This window comes from Trichosurus vulpecula, chromosome 1, assembly GCF_011100635.1.
Source record: "Trichosurus vulpecula isolate mTriVul1 chromosome 1, mTriVul1.pri, whole genome shotgun sequence".
NCBI lineage: Eukaryota > Metazoa > Chordata > Mammalia > Diprotodontia > Phalangeridae > Trichosurus > Trichosurus vulpecula.
Window position 1 is genome coordinate 26,215,503 of NC_050573.1, and position 26,893 is coordinate 26,242,395.

Genomic DNA, 26,893 nt, shown 5'->3' on the forward strand with positions numbered 1-26,893 from the left:
ATATGCAGCAGCAGAGTGGATGAACTTTTTTTTTTTAATTTGAGTTTATTGGATAAAAATGAACCTTTTTCTGTCAAATAAAATGAAACCAAATTCTAGTCAAGAATGTGGCTTACTTGCCTGCTCTTCTTGCTGGTTTTACATTTTCTCTTTCAGCAGTATTTGCATTTACTTCATTTTTGTTTTGTGGAACACTGGTTTTTCACATCTACCATAGCCATGCCTTCCTCTGGAGTCTTCTAGAACAGCGTTGTCCAAAGGGCCACATGCAGCCAGCCTGCCTACAAGCATAGAAATATAAATAAATTCTTTAGTAAAGGAAGTTGAGCTACCTCAGAGCTCTCACTAAAATGGCAAATCAAAATATATTGTCTATTGTTTCAATGAAAACCTAAGGTTGGACAGCCCTGTTCTAGAAGTAGTCTGTGGAGCCCTGGATATGAAGTCAGAAGTCCTCAGTTCAGACACAGTATTTGTTTGGCCACTTGTTACTTACCTTACCTTGGGCACATCACTTCCTTCTCTGAGCCCTAGTTTGTTCATCTATAAAATGGAGATATCAACCTAGATAGACCTAGGGTCTCTTCCAACTAGAAATCTCTTGGATATCTGTTTTCCATGAGGAAGCCAAATGCCAAATTGGAAGCAGCCTGATATAATGAGTTTGGCATCAAGGAACTTAGGTTCAATTCTTGGCTTGGTGCCTTTGTGATCTTGGGTATATTAACTGATGTGAACTTTGTTGTTGTCCTCTGTAAATAGCGGAGATAGAATTGGATGATCTTGAAGGCCCCTTCCAGCTATAAATCCTGAAAAGATACAACCTAAGTTCCTTGAGGGTAGGACTGTTTCATTTTTGTCTATATCTTCTGTCCTTAGCGCAATGCCTTGTCCATGGTAGTCTTTTAATTTATGCTTATTGTTTGATTGCTACTGAAAAGAGGATTAATGCTTCAAATAGTGGTTAAGGTGGGTCACCAACCTCTAAGGTCCCTTCTGATCCTCAGGTTCTATCAACATTTGATTAAGTGGAAGAGAGCAATATTCATTAGGATAGATTCAACTAAAAAGTACTTGACACAGCCCTTTTAAAATTACTCATTAATGAAATTAAAATAAAAATTGTAACAAGTGTAGTACTCCTAAACAATTTTTGTTGACAAGATGCTGATATTGAGCCTGAAAATGGGCCAAAGTTCTGATATTAATTTGGGGCTTGCTATCAGTTTGGGGCAGCTATCATAATAAAAAGTAATTGGTACAACCCTTTTAAATTAGTCATTAGTGAAACTAAAATAAAAATTGGAACAAGTATAGTACCCCTCAATACTTTTTTTTTTTTAACAAGACACTGATACTGATCCTGAAAATGGCCCTATCGAAATCCTGATGTTAATTTGGGGCTTGTTATCAGCTGTATGGATGAGTGTGTTTCAAATGTCTTTAAGCTAGAATTATATGAACTTAGTCACATGTGACTCATGGCAAGAATTTTTCTCTTTTCCCTGATAGAACATATGCCACTGCATCACATATGTCTTTTGGGGGGGAAAGAGAAATTAAGCACAGAGAGCTCTGATTTGACATGTTATGTGCTGGAAAGGCATTTGAATTTTTAGCTTGAGTGTGAGTGAAAAGTTTGAGTAGAGTGTCCCTGGTGCTAACCTTGCAGTGCATTCTAGTGGTGAGCTCTGCACTTAGCTATCTGAATTCCTACATATATTTTTTAACATCTGTTTAGGAAAGGCCTTTTAATTAAAAAAAAAATCCACAAACATATCAGCATCAAGGCATTTTGAAAAGACTAAAGAATTTCTAGGAATGCATTCCAGTGCTTAGGTCAACTAGGCATTCTGTTGTTGACTCTCATTCTCTGCTTTGTTGGCATATGGTAACTTGAGGGGCTTGGGGGCCATCGTGGGTAGGGAGTTTTGTTTGTTTGTTTTTCGGATTATGGTATTTACTAAAGTAAATTTGAAGCCAATACTTCCTAGCCCTCCAGAAAAATTTATTGACTTGGGTCAGCCTTAAATCTCCTTTAGCTGGTTGGTTTAAGGAAGGCAAGATAAGCAGCCCATAGGCACTTGCACCTGTGGGAACCAATAGGAGTGGTGGTAACAGGAAATACTTAAGCTTGCAATGCTGGTAGAAATGTTCAGTTCTCAGTGGGTGCTGTTTTTATCAGAAGTTCCTTGTGAGGCTTATAGAAGAGTTCCTTGTGGAGTCATCTGGTTTGTTTTTTGTTGTTTTTGTTTTGATGGGTGTTTAATGGGGAATCTTTTAACAGTTTGACAAGTGGCCCATGAGAGCAGTTATTTTAATTCCCTGCAGTGCCAAAGAACTGGTGAGTTATCCTTTTAATCTGATTTCTCTGTCTGCTTTCTAACGTTTCTTCCTGTAGCCCTTCATGGTAGCATTCAGTGGGAACCCAGTTCATTTTTAAAATCAATATGTTTGTCCATAATGGTAAGATGTTATAATTAGTGTTCCCACTGTCGTGGCCCTGGTCTAGGTCACTTTCAATGCCAAGAACATTTAGTAGCTTTTTGTCAGGAGAGACATTTCAGCTTTCTTTGAACAAGCTTGATGTTCTGTGAAGGCTGGAGAATGAGATGGAGTTGAATAATAGCATTTTAGTGACATGGGGGAAAGTTCTTTTTACGAGATTTGAATTTTAAGATTTCATTTTCAAATGCATTTATTTAGTGCCGTCTCTGACCAGGAAGTAGTCACTTTAACTAACACTCATTCGGAAAACTAAGCATTTGTAATAACTTCCTTTCTCAGGGTGAAGATGCTTGGTAGCATGTGTTCATTTTTGCCTCTCAAAAATGAGTCAGGTTTTATTCTACATTAATGAATAAGCGCCCCCCCCCCCTCCCCGCTCCAACTTCTTTCTGAGAAAATAATTTCTGGGTAGATTGTATTGGCTAAATATTGGGAATTCTGATGTCTGCTATCCTTTGGATTAAGAAAGAACATACAGATATGGAACAATCTGAAAAGTGATCATTTTGACTTTTCTGTTTGAGACTGCATATCAGATTAAGGTATGAGTCATGTCTTAACTTTACTACTGAATAGGAGCGATTAAGTTTTCCATTTATTGAGTTTCGGGTTCATTATACCCTAAGCATCAAAGTCAAGTTGTGAACAATTATTTAAATTTCTCTGTTCCTCTATTTGTTTGCTCTTCCTAAACCGGGTAGTAGGACTTTCTTCTTTTGTAAAATTTGATCTCTGCCTACTTTTGTTTTACTTGTATAAAAGGAGTAAACTGTGTGTCATAAATTGAACTTCAGAATTCTGTCAGAAAAGGTTACAACAAAACTTTCAGTGTGTTAAAAGATGTTGCTGCAAAAAATAAAAAGGTCAGTTTGTGCTGTTGGAAAATATTTGTGCTTATATGTGACAACTTTGATGGGAAAATTTTAAAACCCGCTGTTCAACATTTTTCTGTTACCATTGTTTAATTTTGATATCCTATAAAATCTTTTGCAGTGGTTCATTGTGTTGTACTTCTTTTATAGAAAGGGTCAATGAGACAAAAGTTGTAAAGAAATATCAAATTCAGTAGCAGGGATAGGAGTCAAAGCCTATGATAGAAACCAGGAGTCACATTTACTTCCTACAACATAACCTTTGGTTTTTGTGTTTTTAAATACAGTCACATCAGCTGGCATAGGGGATGAAGATCTGGCCTTAAAGCCAGGAGAACCTGGGATCAAGTCCCACACATAATGGCTGAGTCTGTCCTCTTGGTTACTCTTTCTAAAGGATTGTGGATTACAGCAAGAGTTCTAACCTCCATTAGTGGAGAGAGATTCCTTATCTATGCCAATGAAATCGTATATCCAGTTCCTACCCATCTCCCAGCACCAAATATTTCAGCAAAGAGTAATAGGCAATAAACATTTATTAACAACCTATTATGGGCCAGGCACTATGTTAAGTGATGGAGATACAAAGAAAAACAAAAGACAGTCCATACTCTCAAGGAGTCTAATGAGAAAGACAACATGCAAATGCCTGCATACAAACAAACTAGATACAAGATAAATAATACCAACCCAGTGGGCACAGGGATGGAGAATAAAGTAGAAAAGTCAGGATTTTTAATTGCAGTATGGATGTTATTTTCAATCTCACATTGTGGATGTTAAGTATTTAAGTTAGCCCCTAAAATATTTCACAAACTATGAGGAAAAAAAACCTTCATAGTTCTTTACCTTTTTAATTTGGTTCCTGGAACAAGGGAATTTGCTAATATCATAGAACTAGATGGTGAGTGGGTTTGAGACTTCACATGTTAGGAGTGTGAAGTATAATATGCCTGAGAAAACATTTGCGTTTTCACCCAAGGAACATTTACAACTGACGTTACTGATTTGTGGGTTTTGTTCCAAGGGTATAGGGAGAGGAAGTTAAAACCCTTTCATATTTCTGTCTTTGAGATGTAATGTCTTCATAGTTGTTTTCCTCTTTTTCATAGCCCGTATGCACATTTTCTTGAGGTTTACCAAAGACTGTTAAGACCAGAAATTAGCTGAAGCAGTAACTTCATAGAGAGGCATCCATCATATAAGTATCTCTTTCAGTTTTATATTACCATAGTAGATCTAACTGGAAGTTGGTTAGAAGCTGTTTATGGAGAAAGAGGCTGACTTGATTCTTTTGTATGCAGAGGGATTTCCCAGAAGTAACCATTGTTGTTGGCTTACAGAATAGCTGGAGAAAGGGGAGAGGGAAAGATCCTGTTAACCAAAAAGGTTCAAATCGCATACTCTCTCCTTTAAATAGATTGGTCAGTTTTCCCCAATATCTGCCGAATCCACAGACCAGTTCACAGTAGAGCTCACTGAAACACAGGGGTGATGAGGTTTGACGTAGTCACTGCCCTCTATTCCACAAGTTGGCTGTGACCAAGCTCGATCTAGATGGTCCTCAAAGATCTGATTGGCCATATTAGACAGTAGGGTGTCCCACAGAAGCCAGATGTCTGCATGGACTAGATGTGTTGCCTAATGGGGAAGGGGAAAGGAGGGGATACATTCATTCCAATTGTAAATGGACAAATCCTCTTATTCACCAATTAAAATACTTTAAATAGGAATGTGAAGCTTCAGGCTTCATTTACATAAATCATGCATATTATGTTGTTCCTAAAGACAAATTTATGGCTCTGGATTGTTCTGGTTTCAGGTTAAAAGTAAGTTTCTTGGTGTTGCAACATAAAAGGAAGTTTGATGGAGGAAATACAGTATTTCTGCCCAGATACTCAAAGAGGGAATTACAGCTTGTAGTTATTATTAGAAATTTCAGTTCTTGTGGATGTGTTTGATAAGAAGAGAATTAAAGGGGCTAGTTTATATTTCAGGGTCACAAGGCCCTCTCTGGTCACTGCCTGGCATATAGTAAGTGCTTAGTAAATGCTTATTGCTACTAATTGGTTGGTTTTTCCACTAAGGTTCCAGTTTTTAATAATGTGGGCTTCCACTGAGTAGAAATTAGAATATGGCCACCAGTCTATTCTATGTAGGACCCCAGACAACCCAAATTAGTCTTGGCTCTGTTGTATTAAAATTTCAAGAGTATTCCTTTTTAAATGTCACCAGTGTCCATAAGCATTGAGAAAGAGAAATCATAGGAAGACTATCGACTATATTTGGGAGGCACAAAGTCCCCTCTTAATCCACAGCAGTGTCAGACCTTTTTAGGAGAGGCCCTTTCAACTCTAAATCTGTGACTCTTATTTACTCACTATCTGTGTGACCCTGGACAAGTCATTTAACCTCTCTCTACCTCAGTTTCCCCATTTGTAAAATGAGGGGCTTGATCTTAGTGGCTTCTCAGGGTCTCCCAGCTCTAAGTCTATGATTTCATAACCCTACAATTTTCCTAGTCTGCTGCATTGCTGTCTTAAAATACAACTCACAGCTCACTCAATTCCAGGGTGACTGATCTCCTCTGCAAGGCTCATGGTGAGTCTCAGAATTCTCCTGCAACATGGGCCAGTAGGCATCCTTCTTGGGACTTGTGCTGGATACATGAAGTATTTGGTTGGTTGGTTGGTTAATTTGTTGGCTATTTGTGGATCATCCAAGGTTATTAATAGAGATTCATTGAGCTTGAATCCAGCTTTGCCAATCAAGTCACCCACTTGGCCTCAGTGTCCTCATCTGTGAATGGGAGCTGTAATGCTTGTACTGCTTACCTTACATGGTTGTGAAGATAAAATTGAAGTTATGTATTACATAAATGCAGACTTTTGCATTACAGTGACTCTCATAAACTGTCTGCTTAGATATGGAGGGAATCACCATTTGCATTGGAGGGAGGGCAGACCTACCCCACTAAAATGGCAGGTTCTTGAAGCATTGATGTCTAATACTGAGATTGTATAGTCTTTTTCATCTTCATCTTGTTCCCATCAGATTATAAGCTCCATGAGGGTAGGGACCATCCTTTGCCTCTTTTTTCATTTCTAGCATGTAGCACAGTGCCTGGCACATAGTAGACACCTAATAGGTGCTTTTTTAATTGGTGACTCTGGATTATCTTTGTCAGCAGATTGTAAGCTTGGGAACATTCCACCAACATGGAGAGGTTTGGTACAATGCAAACAGCACAGGATTTGGAGCCAGGAATACCTGAGTTCAAATCATACCTTGGATACTTACTGGCTATGGGACCCTGTGACAGTCACTTTTCTTCTCTTAGCCTCGGTTTCCTCATCAAGAAGATGAGGATAGTAACAGCACCTACTTTGCCAGGCTATTATGAGGTCCAAATGAGACAATCTATGTAAAGCATCGTTCAAAACTTAGAGTACTATTATAAATGCCAGCTAGTAATAAGAGACAGATCCAGGGATAACCTATATGTCTGAGAACCAGTATAGCTTAATACAGATAAGCTCACCACCAGATTGGCCTCAAAATGAGGAACTTTTTTTTTGTTGTTAGTTACAGTTTTCCCCAAAGATCGCCTCCTGAGTCTTGTAGGCATTGTGATCAGCACTGGTGAAGGGAATAATAACCATACTAGCGGACTCCCAAGACTTTCAAATATGGTACCTGTCTTGTTTTGATTCTTGTCTCACATCTTTCATACATAATCATTCACAACTCTATCAGAGAATGATTCCAGAAAGAGATAGTGTTTTGTGTTCCTCAGGTTTCTTTTGCATTCTCATACTCCCTTTTATCCGGGAAAAGGTGGTGGAATATTCATTCTAACTGGGGATCGGAATCAGTTGTCATTTGTTTAAAGGAAATTTTATTCACGGTTTAAAAAATAAATAAATTGGAAGGACTGGCAGTAATCAAATTTCATTTTAGGAACTGATCCTTTTAGTTAAGAAAGGATTCCTTCATTTGATAGCTAAACAAAAACTGGTAAGCTGTTTCTGTGAGGTATACAAGTGTTTTGTGTTTTCTACATTCATCCTTTCTATTCATTTCAATAGTAGCTATCTGTTTTTCCTCTGAAGTGGGTCACTAGCAAGCTACTTTCCAGGCTTAAAACTAGGGGTATCTCCCAAGATCTCACAGATCAGGTAACCCTTTTTGCTGAGTCTAAGGAGGTGAGGGGAAATATATACTAGGCTGGCAGCAAGAAAGGGGAGGCACCTTCTCTGCTTTCACTATTAAAGTCCCTATGGAGGTTGCTCAGTCTTCATGTTTGCAACTTACCTGCCTATGGAAAGTGGCCCACCTATGTTCAAAAGAGTAGTTGGCTCTTGGAATCGGCCAGTCAAGCCCTGCCTAAATTGCGGGAGGGGCATGAATACCGAGTTTTATGGGAAACAAACTGGAGCAAAACACTTGAATTCTAGCCCTGGCTCTGCTATGGAGCCACACTTTATGACCCTGGGCAAGTCACATAACTTCTCAAGTTCCTCAGATGTCAATTAAGAACATGGATCCGATGATCTCTCAAATCCCCCCAGTTCTAAAAAAAAAAAATCTAGAAAAATCAATTGCATTTCCTATAAGCTTTTTAGTGCCACAAATGTTACTTTATTTGTGATAAACACAAAAAAACTTGTTACACAGCTAACTGTGAGGTCCAGACTCTGCCAATGGCATGAAAGTTCAAATATTCCCTAACTCAGAGTTCCCCAGGTTCGGAGCTAAAAGGGACCTTAACCATCATCAACATCATTATTTTAAAGATAAAGAAACTGAGGCCCAGAGGAGTCAAGTGACAGGTTCAAAGTCACATATGTAGTCATAGGAAGACCTAGGAGTGTTCCACCCAAAACCCAATTCTCTTTCTACTGTGTCATGCTGGCACCCTCCCACTCCCATGGAGTCATCTTTGACTAGTCCCATCCCTTTGCTTAGTTATAGATTCCAATCAGTCCCAAGTCCCAGAACCACTTCCTTCTAATTGTTGCAGACAAGTGATCTATAACCTCTCCTTTCTTAGCCCCACTAACCTTATCTTCTGGATGTCCTCCTCACCCTTCCCCTCCAGTCCAGCCCGCTTACCACAGCCCAATTAACCTTGTTCATACAGCCCTCCAATGATGTCACTCTCTTATCAAAAAACCTTTAGTGTCTCCTTTTTTCCCCCTAAAACATTAATTCTCAACTTCCTTCCTGCCTTAAGGCCTTCAATAACCTGACTCCACCCTACCTGTCTAACTTCATTTTCCATTATATCTCAACTGTGCTTCTTCTTCAGTCAGATCCACTTCCTTTTCAGTCCACAAATGCTCATTTCAGTGAATGTAGACTACACTGTGTGGTGGATAGAGTACTTAAATTGGAATCCAGAAGAGCTGGGTTTAGATCCCACCTCAGAAAGATACTTAGTTGATATCTGATCTTAGCAAATCACTTAATTCTCTCCACATCAGCCTCTCATCTATAATGACCTGGTTGGATTTCACAATCTCTGAGGTCCTTTTCAGCTCAAAATCTGTGACTCTGTGATCTTTGACCTCCATTCCTTTGCTCTCGCATTGTTGCTTCCACTAATCTTTCATTCCTGCTCTTTTTTAAGTTCCTTTCTATACTTCAGGGATCATGCACCAAACCTTCTTCAGGAGCCTTCTTCAACTACCCCAGGATTCCTTACTCACTTTCTCCTCTAGACCTGTCTAACCCTTATAGTCTTATAGCACATAATTACCATTTAATTACCTAGTGTCTTATTTTACCCTCTGTTTTTTTTTTCCTGTTAGCTTTTTCTTCCCAACTAGCTTGCAAGCAAAATTCTGGAGATGAGGGGTCCTGTCTTATATGAGATATTCTTTATAGTGCCTAACATAACACTGGCTGACTCCATTAGAAGACAGGGAAGGGGAGTAAAAACTAGTCCCAGTGTGGGTAGGAGTTTGTTTATCCTGCTTATCAGAAGCCAGAGTCAACATTTCTAATGGTTTGAAATAACCCTTAATGTTTCTCCAATTTGGGAAAGGACTGTTAACTTCTATTTACAGGTAGGTGAGGCTAATCAAACCATTTCTGATGGTCAGAGGGCTAGGGACTGGATCTCTGATTTCAGTGATTTGAGGAACTTTGCAAAAAAAGAAAGCCCTCTTACTGATGCAGGTCAGCACCTTCTATGCAACTGATAGCCTTAGCAAGGAGAAGACTCTGACAATGAGATGTAAGGTTAATGTATTTCCTTTTTTTGAAAACAAATATATAAAATGATACTTTCTAGGGCACTTGTTACCTTTCCTCAATTCAGCAAGCATTTTTAAACACTTACCATGTACTAGGCACAATGATAAGTTCGAGAGATCCAAAGACAAAACAATGCCCCCGCCCCTAAGGAGTTCACATTCTACTAAGGGGAAAACTATGCATAGAAATGATTAGAAAAATGTTTACAAAGTTATTTGGGTGTGGGAAGACCACTCAATAACAACTGAGACAATTTGGCACAGTCTCATTATGAAGTGATACTTGATAGAGCACTGGGCTTGGAATTAGGAAGACTCATCGGCATGGGTTCAAATCCAGTCTCAGGCACCTACTACTGAGCAAGTTTGCCTCAGTTTCCTCATCTCTAAAATGAACAGGAGAAGGAAATGACAAACCACTCCAGTATCCTTGCCAAGAAAACCCCAAATGGGGTCAGGAAGAGTCAGATGCTACTAAATAGCAACAAAAATAGCAATTAAAGGAGATCCTAAAAGAAGAGTTGACTGGGGAGAGCATTTGGGTATCATCGCTATTGGGATCAAGGTTTTGGTTGAGAGTTTGTTTCAATTTCATATAACTTTTCACTTTTTTCTAAACTTCACTAAACGAGAAAGATAAGGTCCAGATTTTAGAGAAGGTTTTGATTTTTGTCTAGTTGCTTAATACCATGTGTAGATAGAAGCAAAAGAAAAAAAATCTCCATGTCTCTATTTTAGTTAACATTCAACATTATGATAGTGCTAGGAAAGTAAGTTTCTCCACTTAAGACATCTTTCCAGTTTGCCCACTCTTTTCCTATAAGAGTCCCGTACTTCTAAAATGGGCTTAGCATGGTCTAAAGGAGAAAACAATTAAATTAGGATTACAAAAGACCGGGTTTCTATTCCTGATTATGTCTCAAGCTTCCCATGTGACCTTAGAAAAATTGCTTAACCTTTCTGAGTCTGGAAAAGGGGGACGATATTTATTCCTTTTTGTGCTTCGAGAATAGTATTAGGATTAGACTTAAATATGTAACATACTGCTCTGTGAGCATCTCCATATTGTCTGCAGTATAACTGCTAGGTGATATTCTTTTATTCTAACATAACTTCTTCATTTCTGGATGATTGGATAGAAACTCAGTGCGAAAATATAAGAAGCTTTTTCAGATACATATGACTCAATTAGCCTCTCTCCCACCCTCTTTATACCAAATTATTGAAGTAGTAGAATTTCTTAAGGGACTAGGTTTGTGATTAGGCAGTTTAGGTCAAATTATTTTAATGTATGATCATAATAAATCACACCTACATAGACATTAAGATATATATATATGTAATATATATATATATATCTTTTAAATTCTAACTAAATGTGGGATCATAGGAGCTTAGTTTGAGAAAGGATTTTAGGAGTCATCTAGCATAATTCTTGATCTGATGAGGAACTCATTTTTGTCATGATAGAGTTCATTTGTTCCTTTTTTTGTCACTTGTGTTGATTAGAAAGTTCTTTGTTTTGAACCAAATGATGGCTCCTCCTATTTCTGCCTCAATAACAAGATAGAATAATTTTCCAACATGGCATTCCGTGCTCACTCCTTTGAAATATGGTTTGCAACCTCATGCCTCAACTGAAATGACTTTCTTCAAAGTTACCAATGACTTCTTAATTGTAAAATCTAATGGCATTTTTTTCTGAGTCGTTGTCATTCTACAACCTTTGACACCATCCAACACCCTCTCTTCTGGGACGTTCTCTCCTTTCTAGACTTTCAAGAGACTGCTCTCTCTTGCTTCCTCCTACTGGTCTGACCACTCCTCACTCTTTGCTGATTCATCCTCCATGGCACACCCACTGACCAGGAATGTCTCCCAGGCCCTCTTCTCTTTCTGTATTCTCTCACTGGATGACCTCATCAGCTCTCCTGGGTTCACTTACCTTTATGCAAATGACTCCCCTATCTAGTGTCTCTCCTGCCCTCCAGTCCCACCTCACCAAATAGCCATTGGACATTTCAACCTGGATGTTCTTTGGGCATATCCAACCCAGCACATTCCAAACAGAACTCATTATCTCTTTCTGTCTCACATCCCACTCACATTCAACACTTCCCTATTACTGTCCAAGGCACCAGAGAAGGGGAAGGGAATGAGAATTTATTAAGCACCTACTATGTGCCAGGCACTGTGCCTAAGCACTTTACGAATATCTCATTTGATCCTCATATGACAAATTTTAGGAGGTATTGTTATGATCTCCATTTTTACAGTTGAAGAAACTAAGGTAAACAGAGGTTAAAGTGACTTGCTCAGGGTCATATGGCTAGGAAGTATGTGAGGCCAGATTGGAATTCCAGTCTTCTTAACTACAGGCTTAGTAATGTATACACTGTGCCAGCTGTCTGTCGGCACCATCCACTGTCCTTCCAGCCACACAGGTTTAGAACCTCAGTAGCATCCTCTTCTCACCCCATAGACTTAATCAGTTGCCAAACCTTGTTGCTTCTTTCTCTCCAACTTTTCTCACACATACCTTCTTCTGTCTACTCCCCAGGCCCCAGTGGAGTTCAGGCTCCTCAGCATCTCTATCTGTGCTATTTCAGTAGCCTCCTAATTGATCTCCTTAGCTCAAGCCTTTTGCCCACAAAGCTACCTAAGTGGGTTTCCCCCCTAAAGTGTGTATCTGACCAGGTCACCCCTCCATTCAATAAATTCCAATGGTTCCCCATTACTTCTAGGATAAAATAAATTCTTCTGGACATTAAAAGCCCTTTGCAACCCAGTCCCTTCCTATGTCTCCTTACATCTTACTCCCTTCCATGCATTCTGCAATAGAATCATACTGACCTTCTTGCTGTTCCTCACACATGACTCCTCATCTCTCTCCTCCAGGCCTTTGCACTAGCTGTCTCCCATGTCTGGAATCCTCCCCTCCTCACTCTCGGTGTCTCTGATTTCCTTCAAGGCTCAGCACAAATGACACCTTGTACAGAAGTCCCTTCCTGGTCCCACCCCCCAACTGCTAGTCCCTTCTCATGCAAGCTTCCTTTGTGTCTGCCTTGTGTATGTCTTGTATTTGTTGGCTTATAAAGGCAAAGGAAGGACTTCATCATATATACCTTTTACCTTTTATATAGGATTTTTTGCATTTAAAAAATTTTTTTATTGACCGCATTTTGTTTTTATAATATAAACATCCCTAGGTTACTCCCATGCTGGGTCTCTGGTAACAAAGTAAAATAATTAAGTAACATTAACAATAGAGATCTCCTCTGAAAGGGCATGCAACAGCCCATTTCTAACCATAGCACTCCTTCATCTTCTCTGTTTTTAATTTTTTTTTAAAACGGAAATCTATTTTTTCTCCCTCCTGTCTTTCTATCCATTGAAAGAAGTGAAGAAAGATAAATTCCTTCTAACAGGCAAAAGAAATTACCTTGTGGGCTATATGTGTGTGTGTAAGGAGGGCAGGGAAATCTCATTCTGCCCCGTAAATGGATCACCTGTTTGTCAGGAAGTAGAATTGTCTGCTTAATCATTGGTCCTCTGGAATCTTGACTGGCTGTTGCCTTGATTATGGTTCCTACAGATTTCGAAGTTGTTTGACTTTCCAGTGTTGTTATTGTATAAATTGTTCACTTGGTTCCTGTCATTTCATTCTTCAGCAGTGCGCACAAGTCCTCAGAAATACTCATTTTTCTAGTATTGATGTTAGAGTGTAAATTGTTTTCCTAGTTCTGCTTACTTGGCTCAGTAAGAGTTCATTTAAGTCTCTTTCCATATCTCTTTGAAATCCTCTATTTCCTCATTTCTTAGAGCTCGATAGCACTCCCCATTAATTATTCAGACATTCCTCAGCTGATGGGCAGGCCTTTAGTTTTCAGGGTTCTTTTTTTTTTTACCACCACAAAAAGAGCTACTATAAATATTTTTGTACATAAGGGACCTTTTCCTCCTTCTTTGACACCTTTTCGGTATAGACCTAGCAGGTAAAGCTGGGTCAAAGAACGTACGCTGTTTAGTAACCTTCTGGTTATAATCCAAACTCCTTTCCAGAGTGGTTGGACCCATTCACAGCTCTACCAACACGGCATCATTTATCATTTTCCTTTTTTGGTCACTTTTGCTGATCTTGATGGATGTGAGGTAGAACCTCAGAAAGTCAGCACTCCCCTCTGCTTTGGGGAATTCATTCTATCATCAAGTGGGAATTCTGCTAAGACTAGCTGACATTTACAAAGGGCATTAAGGCTTGCAAACACTTTAACCTGCATTCTTTCATTTGAACCTCACAAGAACTCTGCAAAGTTAGTATTACAGCTGAGATTATACTCATTTTTGATATGAGGAATCTGAGACATAGAGAGATCAGGTGAGTTGAACTGAATCACACAGCTAGTCAGATTCCAAAGGGAGGATGCAAACTAAGTTTCTCCAGATTCTAATCCCTGGCCTGGGAATACAGTTGGTTAGTTAGAGAGTTCATCCTAGAAAGAGGATTTGGATCATCCTTAGGCTAAGCATAGTATATCTCCTGGGAGCAGTTGGTCCTGGGCCCAATACTTTTTAACATTTTCATTAATGACTTAGATAATTGAAAAGACTATACTTACTATGTTTGCCAGTGACAACTCACCAATGCCTTGGAGAACCAGATTAAATTTTAAATTAACCTTGAGTAGGAGAAGGAGTGCGTGGGTATTAACCAGCACAAGCTCAGGAAGGACCTGAACAGGGAAATGCAACTAGAGAATGAAAACAAACTGTGCAAATATTTAAGATGGAGCTGCCCTGAGCTTGAAAAATCATGACAGAAAGAGAGCTAGAGGTCAGTGGGTTGCCACTCAGTTAACAAGCATTTATTAAATGCTGCATCTTCTGTGCCAGGGACTATGCTAAGCGCTGAGAATACAAAGAAAGGCAAAAGCACTGTCCCTTCCCTCAAAGAGCCAAAGTTTAGTGGGGGAGACAAAAATAACGAGGTACAAATGAGATACATGAAGAATATATGGAAGGTAATCTCAGGAGACTCACAGGGGAGGAACCAGTTGTTCATCCTTCATTTTTGAAGACGATTGATGGCATATACACCCCAGGAGGAACCTTCTGCAGAAGGTGGGTCTTGAAGGAAGCCAAGGAAGCAAAAGGAAGTGGAGATGATAAGGAAAACCATTCTAGACTGGGGAAGACATTAGGAAGAGCAAGCTGTCAGTGTGGCTTGATTAGAGAGTGTGCAGAAGAGAGGCAAGTATAAGAAAGGGTCCAGACTATGGAGAGCTTTAAACACCAGAGGACAATATATTTGATCCTGGAGGTCATAGGGACACACTGGAGCACCATGGGACACATTGAATGGAGGCAGTGATGTGGGTGCATCAGAGCATTAGGAAAATCCTGTTGGTAACTGAGCCAGAGGAGAGATTGAAGTAAGGAGAATCTTGAGGCAGAGAAATAAATTAGAGGGCTGTTGGAATAGTCCAAGAAGGGGGGAGGACCTGAATTAAAGTGGTAGTAGTGTGAGTATGGAGAAGGGGCCATCCAATAAGAAACAACAGTGCCATGGGTTAAAGCATGATTGAGTCGTGGTGATAGCTTTGATGAATACTTGGATGCATGAAAACTTCAAGCCCTATTCTTATGTCAAAGAAGTTTACAACTATTTGGTGGTAGCTACTTTGGAAAGAAAAATTCGAACCATTTTTTACCCCTGATGTGGTATAAAAATGTGTGTCATTAAGGGATTAGAAAGTTGGAGCCAATGCCTACCTATCTTGTCATTCATCACATCTGAGAAAAGTCAGGCTGGCAGTACTGTTTCCTAAACTGGAATCCCCTCTCTTATCAAAATTTGAAGATCGTGGTACTGAGTTTCCAGGTGCCAACCTATACTGTCTTCCCTATAAACCTGTGGGGCAGCCATTCACCATGAATAATGGCGGTGATTGGCCATTGTACAACGGCCCCAAATGCAGGCATGTGTATTGGATTTGCATGCCCATCAGATCAATCTTCTTTGCCCTTAGTGGGTCTGCCTCTCATGAAATATGGTGTGCTTCTGTCTTATTTTTCAGTACCTAGGAACTTGCTTTTTCTTTATCAGAATTATGAGGTATTCCATACACAGGAGAAAGGTTGAAAAAATATTTGGAGACAGACTAAAGAGTCAGCAGGTTTGGAAGAATGGAGGAGCCAACATGAGGAAAAATAAGATAGCCCCTCTTAAAAAGCAGAATGCTAACAACAATAAACGAAGCACAGTGGATAGTGCACTGGACCCGGAGTCAGGAAGATCTGAGTTCAAATTCAGCTTCAGATGCTTCCTTGCTGTATGACCCTGGGCAAGTCATTTAACCTTGTTTGCCTCAGTTATAGATGAGGATCTATAAAATGAGTTGAAGAAGAAAATGGCAAACCACTCCAGTATCTTTGCCAAGAAATGACCCAAATAACATCATGAAGAGTTGGACTCCACTGAAAAATGACTGAATAACAAAAACCTCAATTTTAAAATAGGGATAATAATAGGACCTACCTCCCAGGCTTGTGGTGAGAATCAAATGAGATAATATTCATAAAAATGTGTGCACAGTACCTGGCACACAGTAGGCACTATATAAATCTTAGCTATTATTATTAACCAGTAAAAAATGCAAAGTGACCTACAGAGTCAGTTTCTACCTCCCTATGAGATGTTTGTCTTAGCTGGCTTAGGGGACTTGCTTTATGGGGAGAATTGGGATTTGTTGGGAATTAATTATGTCCAAACAAAATGTATCAATAATTTTTAAAAAATCAGAGGTGATATCACCATCTGGACATTTTAAAGAAGAAATAACCACTAAAAAAATATTTAACCAGCATGTGGCTTCATCTAGATCAGAAGTTCTCTAAATTATTATTTTTTTAATGTTCAGAAAAAGTTAAGTCCTGGGTAGGACTGGGAGATTTTACCCTCAACCATGTGCCAGTTAGAGAGAAAGTCTAGAATTCAGCAATTCACAGTCTTTGTGTGCTCTTTACAAAACTCTCAGCTAGTCTCCTTCAAGTATTTGCTTCAAGCTGAAATTTTATTCTGAAAACTCCTTCCAAGTCAGGTTTTTCACTTGCTGATTTACTTTGAGATATCATGGAAAATGCTTTGCAAACCTTAAAGTATTATATAAATGCATATTATTAAGATGATTAAATTTTATTATACTCCTACCCCAGTGTCTTGCATGTAACAGATAATGAATATGTATTCATTAATTCTAGCAGGCTTTTCAAAGACTTTGTTGAGTGTTGTGTATTGACGGGGTGGAACGCTCCAGAACTTCGGATTTCTGAAGACTGATTTGGGCTTTCCTTGCAAGATTTTGCTTCTGGTTAAGTGCTATCTGGAAATTACCCACAGGCCACTGAAAAAGACATTGCATAACACATGCGTGCACGCAAACCTGTCCAAGGAGAGCCCCTGGTTAGCAGCCTTGATAATGTACATGCATCAGAAAACCTAAGAACCTCCAAGGCCTTCAAATGCCCTAGCAAAATGTTAGCACCTGTTTGTTTGTATTATTGGCCTGACTGCTGGTACTCCAGCCTCGTTCCTCATTTTAGATTGCTAATTGAAAATATTCCACATTTATTGGACTTGTTGGGGAACATTTCTATGGATAATAACTATTCCTTGATAGTCAACATTTAGAATCCTGGAGGATGAAGATGATGATGACAATTCTTACAATTATTATTATTAATTACTGTTAACTATTATTATTATAATTAGCATTTATGTAACACTTTAGGGTTTCCAATAAGTTATCTTATTTGATCCTCACAACAACCATATAATATATTTGCTATAATTATCCCCTGTTTACAAATGAAGAAACTGAGACAAGAGAGGTTAAATGACTTGTCCAAGGTCACACAAAGTAAAGCAGTATTCAAACTCAGGTTACTATATAATATGTATCATTCCTCTGATTTCTTGCATTATAATGTGATCTTTGGGGGACATCAGAGGAAATGTTAACTTTACCAAATCTGGTTACATTGAAAGTTCAGGTTATACTAAGTAAACTGAAAGCTACTTCACATGATTACAGTTCTAAATAAAGTGCTATGGTACATAGCACTTTTATATTAACCAGATATTATACAAATCCACACATTGACTGATTCCCCGTGTTTGCCCCCTCACTCAAAATGATAGCATAATATTTTTAAAGCAGCTAAGCTACAGCCTAGTGGTTACTTCCAGCCTTAAAGTTCTGTGATAGTAGGGTTAAGTATAACAGTGAAATAAAGACAGCCACAATATTTCATCATTAGGACAAGAAGAGCAATGAACATGTTAACACAAGCACTTGAGAGATTTTTATTACTTTAGTGGACGTCCTTGATTAATATTTTATTGGGCAAATATTAAGTGCAGATGAGGTAATTAGCAGAAGTAGTTTAAACAACATGGGTGGGGTGTGAAAGGGAGGCAGATTGTCTCTGTCCAAGCCCTTCCCCAGATCATCAGAGCCCTGAGAAATCATCTCATTCGCCCCACCCCCATCCTCCCACCAAGACATGGCGAATTTCAACCCATGCACAAGTGGAGTGGCAGCAGAAACATCCTGGCATGGAATAATTAGTGTGAAGGACTCAATCTTGTTATGGAAGAAATCTTATCAATGGGCGGTCAGAGTTCATTCTCTGCACGTATTTATGGCTTGGCCTACTTCCTGAAGTGGCCAACAAAGTAGGGAGTGTTCCAGTAAAACAGACAACTATCTAGTGTGAACTTGATTTTGCGAGTGTTAAATGTATTCATTCGCACCCTTCAGGTTTCTGTCAGGACCAAGATAGCCCTTCAGCAGTAGCTTTGACTGGGATGTTTTGTGTGTTCATCCCTTAAAATATCTTGACCCTAAGTCAAATTAAGAAGCATTCATTAAGTACCTACTGTATTTGATTGAGGCACCCTGGGGCTATAAAGAAAGGCAAAAAAAAAAAAAAACCAACAACAACAAAACAAAACCAAAAAACAGTCTCTGCTCCCAAGGAGAACCCATTCTAGTAGGGGGAGACAATGCACAAACCAATATAAACAAACAAGATAGATACAGGATGAAGTAGAGAAAGTCTTGGAGGAAAGGCACTAAGACTAAGGAGGATGGCGATCCTGATTTGTTTGTTAACTGACTATCCTCATGTTCTAATTGGTTTCAGTTCCGTCTAGTTTACATACAGGGTGATGGCAGGGCGTGCTTGTAAATGGGAAGCCTAGCTAAGAGTAGCCATGGTGACATATGCTTATTGTTTCTAAAGAAGGAATAGCTAGCTCTCTTGATCTCTTTGCATCAAATGTGGCTGATTGTTCCTAGTTCACATCCTGGTAGCTTTTAGCCCTTACTACATAGAAATCATTGGCAAAATCAGTTGCTTCAGAGGTACCAACTTCCGATCAATGAATGAAGATAAGTTTTCTGTATGCAATTAGATGCCAAGCTGTGTTGATTCTACCTCTATGATGTCATTTGCATTTGTCTCTTTCTCTCCACTCCCACAGCCACTAACCGAGTTCATATCTTCATCACTCCTCTCGGAGAGTCTCCTCATTGGTGGTCTGCCTCAGTTCTCCCCTCTAATCCACTCTCCACTCAGCTGCCCAAAAGAGAACCCTAGAGCCCAGATTTGACCGTGTCATTCCCCTACTAAAGAAATTTTGGTGACCGTGTCTTGCCTCCGTGATAAATTCAATCAGTCAAGAAAAAGAAGCATTTATTAAGCTCTTACTGTGTGTCAGAAATTACGTTGGGGATACAAAGAAAGGTAAAAACATTCCCTGCCCTCAAGACCTCAGAGAGGAGACAACATGTAAATAACTAGGTCTATACAGGTTATATACAGAGTCAATGGGAAGAACATCTCAGAGGAAAAGGTACTAGCAGCTGAGGTTAGGATAAAGGGGTGAGGAGGAGGAGGAGTAGAAAGTAGCCCTTTCTAATTGTGTCCCAGCCTATCTTTGTAGAACATGTCACTTAACCTCTGTCTACCTCAGTTTCCTCACCTGTAAAATGAGAATAGTAATGGCATCTACATCCCAAGGTGGTTGTGAGGATGAAATGAGACAAGATTTGTAAAGTGCTTCGCACAGTGCCTGGCACATAGATGGCACTTAAGAATCCTTCTTTTCTCCTCTCCTTTCTTTCCTTCTTTTCTTTCCCTCCCTCCTCCACCCTCTGCCTCTTGGCAATATAAACAATTCTCTAAGATTAAAGGCTGCAGAGAAGTTGCCAGCCTTCATTGGTGGAGAGAGTTTCTTGCCCTGGGAATGCCTTCTACCAGTGGAATCCCAGGGGTAGCCCCCATCCTCTGTGGATTTTCAGTTTGGTTATTTATTAAGCCCCTAATAGGTGGTCAGCACTCTACCAGCCACTTTGGGTGAGTCCAAACAGCAGATTGACCATTCTTCTCAAACAGCCAAAGAGACCTATCTTATCTTCCTGGAGAGCAGAGCCTCACCTTCTAGACAGACAGCTACCGAAGGCAGGATGTGTAATTGCTAGAATGAGTGGAACAGGCCCACCAAACTCCAGCCATTTGGAGAAGAGCTAGGGATTAGTGTGGGCTGGAGTAGTCAGTGATAGGAAGGGGCCACCTTGCTCAAAATTACAAGGCTTGATTCATTCAGATGCAAGGAAACATAAAAGAAACTATTGGAATTGAGATATGAGACATCAGAACTGGAAACAGTTTGCTGCCTTTGTGATGTCTCTAGAGGACACAATTCAGGTTGCTTTTGCACTGGCATCCACAAAATATTAAAAGAATCAAGGAAGGTCTGGCATGTTGGATGCTAGATGCTGCTGTTGTCTGTCCTTTATTCTCAAAGAGGACCATAACATCAGGAAGGTGATGTCATGACTTGGAAATGAATTGGATTTAAGTGAGGGAGGGCTGTGCAAAGTCACCAGCCTCACTTTCTCCTCTGCAACCACCTGAGTCCAGTGGCCAGTTATAGATCAGGATGCCTGGAGATAGCCCCCGGATGATAGATAGATCCTCTATGAAGGATGTATGGAAAGTCACAGATAAGTATCCCAGAAGGCCTGGATGCATTGGGTTGGAATCCACACTAATGGAAGAGGTATCCAGGCCTGTGAGCTCTGGGATCTATTGAAATATGGCTTCCCCAAAACCTTCAGATGTGTAGGGGTTACAAATCCCCTTGTGGGACTTTACTGATAGGACCCACCCAGAGAAAGTAAAGGCAGATAGTATGATTTAAAAGAGTTCAGAAGGTCCCTTATCCCCAAAACATCATTTCCTATTGCCTGAAATTCCATCCGTTAGAGATTTATTCCAATATAATAAACAGCCCCTTTTAAAAATGCAAATATAGCCAAAACATGTTACTCAGTTATTTGTAATTATTCAGTTAATTTGTGTTTAAACAGACGGCTGGGCTTTTGATGCCTGGCCAGCACTGTGAAGAAATGGGAGTTTAAGAGATAGGGAGCAGATGAGGAAGTCGAGGCGGCATCTGGGGAGCAGAAGGCCCTTCCAAAGCCCAACCTCACCTACTTGGCAGTTTTATTTAGCACCAGCACTGTTTGCAGAGGTGTTGGGAAAGTCCTCACAATTCAAATATTTAATTGGATTTTAAATGAGGTGCAGAAGACCAAGCACACGTAAAGAAGTGTAGAAATAGGGAATAGGGACTGGGCCTGTGATTTCACTTAGTATATGGAACTCCCAGGTGAAGGAACTCCCTCTGCTAATGTAAGTCATCGCTTTCTCTGCAATTTAGAATTGTAAAGAGTACTTGGAGCTCAGAGAAATAAAATGACTTGCAAGAGTCACATGGCCAGTATGTGTCAGAGGTCAAAATGGAAGCCACTTCCTCCTGGCTTCAATGCCAGCTGTCTACCTGCTACTCCAGGAGGGAAAGGGGGACAAAACCAATAAAAACCTGGGCTACATGGAACCCTTGAGAAATGAGTGGTTATGGATTATTATGGGGAAAATAGGAAGAAAGAAAAAGTAGAGAGAGGAAAAAGAAGGAAAGAAGGGACATGAGAGAAGAAAGGAATGGAGGAAAGAAGGCAAGAGGGATGGAATAAAGGAAAAAGAAAGAGAGGGAGGGAATGAAGGAAAAAGAGAAAGGGAGGGAAGGAAATAATGAAGGAAAAAGGAAGGGAAGAAAGGAAAGGGAGGGAGGAGAGGGAAGGAAGAAAATGAAGAAGGGAAAGAAGGAATGAAGGGAAATGAGGGATGGAGGGAGAGAACAGATGAAGAAAAAAGAGGAAGGGAGGGAAGGCAAGAAAGGAAGGGAGGGAGGATTTGTTAAGTGCCTACTGTATTGGGGAGGTAGGAGTTGTTATTACCCCTATTTTTTACTCGAGGAAACTGAGGCACACAGAAGTTAAGAGATTGGCCCGGGGTCCCATAGTTAGTACGCATCTGGTGTTAGACAAAACAAAGGACCTTCTCAGTGCTAATTATGTGAGGTTTTGCCATGTACCCACACCATCAAGGAAGAGATACAGAAATGATAGAGCCCTGCTTGTCGACGAATCATGCTCACCCAACTCAAGAAGACTGCTAGTTCTTTACTCACTGTGGGTTGGACAGCAGCCCCAAGAGACTCTTTGTACTCTGAGAGGAAGAGTCTGAAGAAAATGTGTGATGAGGAAGTTTGATTTCCCTCTTCTTACATCCTCCAGCTGAAAGAAAGACTCAAGTACTAAGTCAGATGCCTCTGGATGGAGGGGTGAGAGTTTCTTGGTGTTGGGCTTTTAAAAGGTGTCTGGAATTAAAATAACAAGTGGGGAATGAAAGAATCCTGCAGGACAGGTTTATTAAGAAAAACAAAAGTGAAGCCGGAGAACAGCACGTTAGAAATCATACTTTGCAATTAAAGCATGACGAAATAGAGGCTAATAGGTGCTGAGAGAAGCCATAGGAAAAAATTGATAGGAAAGGTAACATTTGGGGAAAATATTTTTCTGTTTCTAGTTCTTGTTTGTTAGACCGCTAGCGATTTGCATTAAAGATTGTCTCAATTTTAAATGCTATTTGTGCGAGTCAGGCGGTAAGGATAGGCAATCTAGACTCATACACCTGTAACATAATAATACCAAGACTTCAGTTGTTCCTTTGACCTTTTAAAAGTGCTTTCCCTTATATTTGTTCATTATCTCCCCCTCTGTTTAGTAATCAGAAGTGAAATATTCTTAGTTTTAAATATTTTAGTAAATGTTTAAATATTAGTACTTGTATGTTATATATTTATACATAAGTAGATATTTGTATATCACATTAATACATTTAAATAGCATATATTTATATGTAAGTAGATATTTGTATACTATGCTAATATATTTAAAAACTATATATAGTTATACATAATATAATATTTTATATATGCACATATTATATTAGTATATATTTAAATATTCTAGTTTTAAAGAAAACAGAACAGAATGCCAAAGAACCTTTATTTTCTGGACTTTTCATCCTCCTCAAACTACCTTTTAATTAACTACTCTGTGTTTATTTTCTTTACATTTATTCCATATATACACAGATATATTCACCAAAATAGATATGTCCCTTTGTTGCCTCTGTTAGTATGGACATACCTTGGATTCTTTGATATCCCCAGTGCCTTGCATGCAGGGTGAATAAAATGCTGGTTAATCGATTGATTTATTGTTGGGGTTTGGGTTTTTTTTTCTTCTTTTGCCTTTTTAAACTATTTGGCTTTGATTACTCATCAGAAACTAATGTGGAATGGGCAAGATGATATTTTCCCCCTCTACAGCATAAAATGAGGCTTTAAGGGCTTGTATCTTTGAGCAGAGTTGGAGTTGTTTATCACCAATAGGCGTCTAGTAGATGGCAGTTGAAACACAGATCAGATCAATTCCAAATTGTTGTTTTCATACCAAAGGAAACAGATGTCACCTGTTTTCATAATGTTTGTGGCAGTTTGCGACTCATGGACCCCATAAAGATAAATGAGTGCTGTCAAACCAAGTGATCTTTGCTCACTGAGATTGGTTCTTATCCACACCTCCCCCACCTTCTGCCCACTTTCTTACCCTATCCCTCCTTTGTCCCTTTTTTTTAAAGATTATGGAATGCACTAAAAGTTGAATAAGACCTCATATTCCGTTCTGGGCTAATGTTGTAATCTTCATGTGCTGCTGTGTGGTATACTTCCCCTTTGTGGCCCCGCTTCCCCTTTCCCCAACTACCAAATGGGGCCAGATAAGCCCATTATCATGACTATCTGGAGAGTACAGAGGAGGCTTGTGTCATGATACTTTGTTCCTTTTGGGAATCCAAACCACTCCTTAGAAAATACGTGAAATAAAATTTTGCATTCCTTCTAGTGGTTAGCACAGTGCTTCTCATCCAGTAGGTGCTTAATAAATATTTGTTGTTTGGAGGGGAAATGGATACCTATGAAATTACTTTGAGTTTCGTTTTGCTTTTTTCCTTTGTAAAATCAGAAGCTTTAAATGGATGAACTCTAACATCCCTTTACAGCTCTAAAATTTTAGGATTTAACAATGGGAAGATATTTTGACCCATTTTACATGAAAATTTGTTGTGTTGGGGTTTTTTGTTGTTGCTTTACTTCTACTGGTTGTGAGTAGGGCTCTTTGCTCCCTAAGATAGGAGCAGTACAGAGAAAATGTGTGATGGAGCCACTTTATTCCACTCTTCTTAAATCCTTCAGTTAAGTAAAGGACTGGAGTAAGTACTAAGACAAAACAGATGCCTCAATGAAGAAGTGTTTTTAATAGCTATAGTAGTAGCTAATATTTATTTATTAAGAAACTACTGTGCCAGGCACTGTGCCAAGCTGTGTACAAATATCATCTCATCTGGTCTTCATGACTACCCTCTGAGGTTGGTGCTGTTATTATCCCTGTTTTTCAGATCAGGAAACTGAGGCAGACCAAGGTTAAGTGACTTACCCAGGGTCACACAGCTAATAAGTGTCTGATGCTGTATTTGCACCCAGATCTTCCTGACTCCAGGCCCAGCACTCTATGCACTGTGACACCGAGCTGCCTACATGCTTTCCCTTGATTCATAGGCTAAGCTAAAATGGTGAAATGTTTTTTTGACGAGCCCAGGGGCTGGGACCAGGCCTGTAACTTCAGCAGTATGAAGAGCTTTGAAAAAGTGCCTCCTTCTGCCAAGGCACATGGGCAGTCCTACAGAGTTGCCTGGGGCACTTACCAAAGGTCAGAGTGGGTGTGTCAGAGGTAGGACCTGAATCCAGGTCTTTCTAGTTTGGGGGCCAGCATTCTATTGACTGCACCTAGCTTACATGGCACAGTGTTGGTCATGAAATCTTAAATGACCTAGAATGCAGTGGTTCTTAACCTTCTGGTATGTCATGAGTTCTTCTCAGGATCACTTTTGTCTTTTTGGAGAGGGAAAAGCAAGGCAATTGGGGTTAAGTGACTTGGCCAAGGTCACACAGCTAGTCAGTGTGTCAAGTGTCTGAGGCTGGATTTGAACTCAGGTCCTCCTGACTCCAGAGCTGGTGCTCTACTCCCTGCACCACCTGGCTGCCCCAGGATCATTTTTTAAAAATGCATACAGTAAAATACAGAGGATGACAAAGGAAATCTATTTTATTCAAATACAGTTATGAGAAAAGTTTTGGTTTTGTTTTAAGTCAGAGGCCTCAGATTAAGAGCCCCTGGCCAAGAGGAAGGCCCCAAGCAAGTTCAATAGATCCCCTGTGGAGGAGTTATGGACACAGGATGGAAAGTTGTGGAAGCATTACAATTCGGGAAGGAGAGGCAGGGAGCACCTAGTCACCTCTACTCTACAGAATGGATTGTATTTATAGAGCACCTACTATGCGCCAGGCACTCGGCTAAGTGCTTTACCAATATTATCCCCATTTCATAGATGATAATAATAAAGTCTCACATTTACATAGTACTTACTATGTGCCAGGCACTGTGCCAAGTGCTTTATAATTATTATCTCATTTGGTCCTCACAACAACCCTGGGAGGTAGGCACAATTAGTATCCACATTTTACAGGTGAGGATAATTATGATAAAAGTTAACATTTATGTAGCACCTACTATGTCTCACACACTGTGCCAAGCACTTTATAATTATTATCTCATTTGATCTTCACAACAACCCTGGAACGTAGGTGCTATTATTAGCCTCATTTTACAGATAATAATAAATAATAATGGCTTACATTTTTATTGTACCTACTATGTGCCAGGCACTGTGCTAAGCATATTATAATTATCTCATTTGATCTTCACAACAACCCTGGAATGTAGGTGCTATTATTAGCCTCATTTTACAGATAATAATAAATAATAATGGCTTACATTTTTATTGTACCTACTATGTGCCAGGCACTGTGCTAAGCATATTATAATTATCTCATTTGATCTTCACAACAACCCTGGAACGTAGGTGCTATTATTAGCCTCATTTTACAGATAATAAATAATAATGGCTTACATTTTTATTGTACCTACTATGTGCCAGGCTAAGTCCTTTACAGTTTTTACCACATTTGATCCTCACAACATCTATCAAACAAAAATAATAATAACTCCCATTTATGTTATTTTAAGCCCTGCAAAAGCATCCACATGTCAAAGGATAGCGTAATTTTAAAATGTCCCAACTATTATTTTATACTTTATCCAGTAGCTTTCAGTTGCATTTTTTCATCCAAGACACTAGAGATCAAATTAATTTGTCTCTGACGAAAGAAAAGAGCTTCAATTTTTACTAAGTATTTCTGTAACTTCTTTTCTAGGGGAAAAGTGTACCACTGAATAGCTAATTGGTTCCCCCCCACACCCCAATACTTAGAGAAGAACTACCAAAACATTTTTCTTTTCTTTTTTTTTCTTTCTTCCCCCCTGCCCCCGCCTTAAGAAATGGCTGTAAATTAATGGCAGAGATTGAAAGTGCATTGTCTTTCTGGCACTATTTATGAAAAGGTTGGAAGCTCCTCCTTGCTGCCCAATTTCCGTGTTCTTCTGGTTAGCAGGGTCCATTCACATATCTTAATGAAGTTTCTCCTAAGTTCACTCTGTATTTGCCTGAAATGTCGTCCCAGGTTTACATGCCATGCATCTGAATTGCAGGGAAGTACATCTGCGTGTTCATATCCCACTCTTGTTATTTCAAATTGTAGTGGTTTATTTTGAGCTACTTTCCACTTGAAAAAGATAGAGAGGATGCCCTTCTTCCCAG

The 26,893-nt window shown here is 39.5% G+C and overlaps 1 protein-coding gene across 3 annotated transcripts in view; it reads left to right on the forward strand.

Moving 5' to 3' along the window:
• The window catches only part of TAOK3 (TAO kinase 3), a 244,326-nt gene that overhangs the window by 14,065 nt on the left and 203,368 nt on the right, over positions 1-26,893 (forward strand). The window contains exon 1 of one of the 3 annotated variants that reach the window (XM_036759661.1): positions 2,158-2,344. The exons of 1 other annotated variant lie outside the window; for it this stretch is intronic. The gene's annotated coding sequence lies outside the window, so the exon portion shown is untranslated. Of the gene's footprint in view, positions 1-2,157; positions 2,345-22,374; positions 22,395-26,893 lie in introns of those variants that run through there. One more of the 3 variants, XM_036759670.1, reaches the window with a different exon arrangement.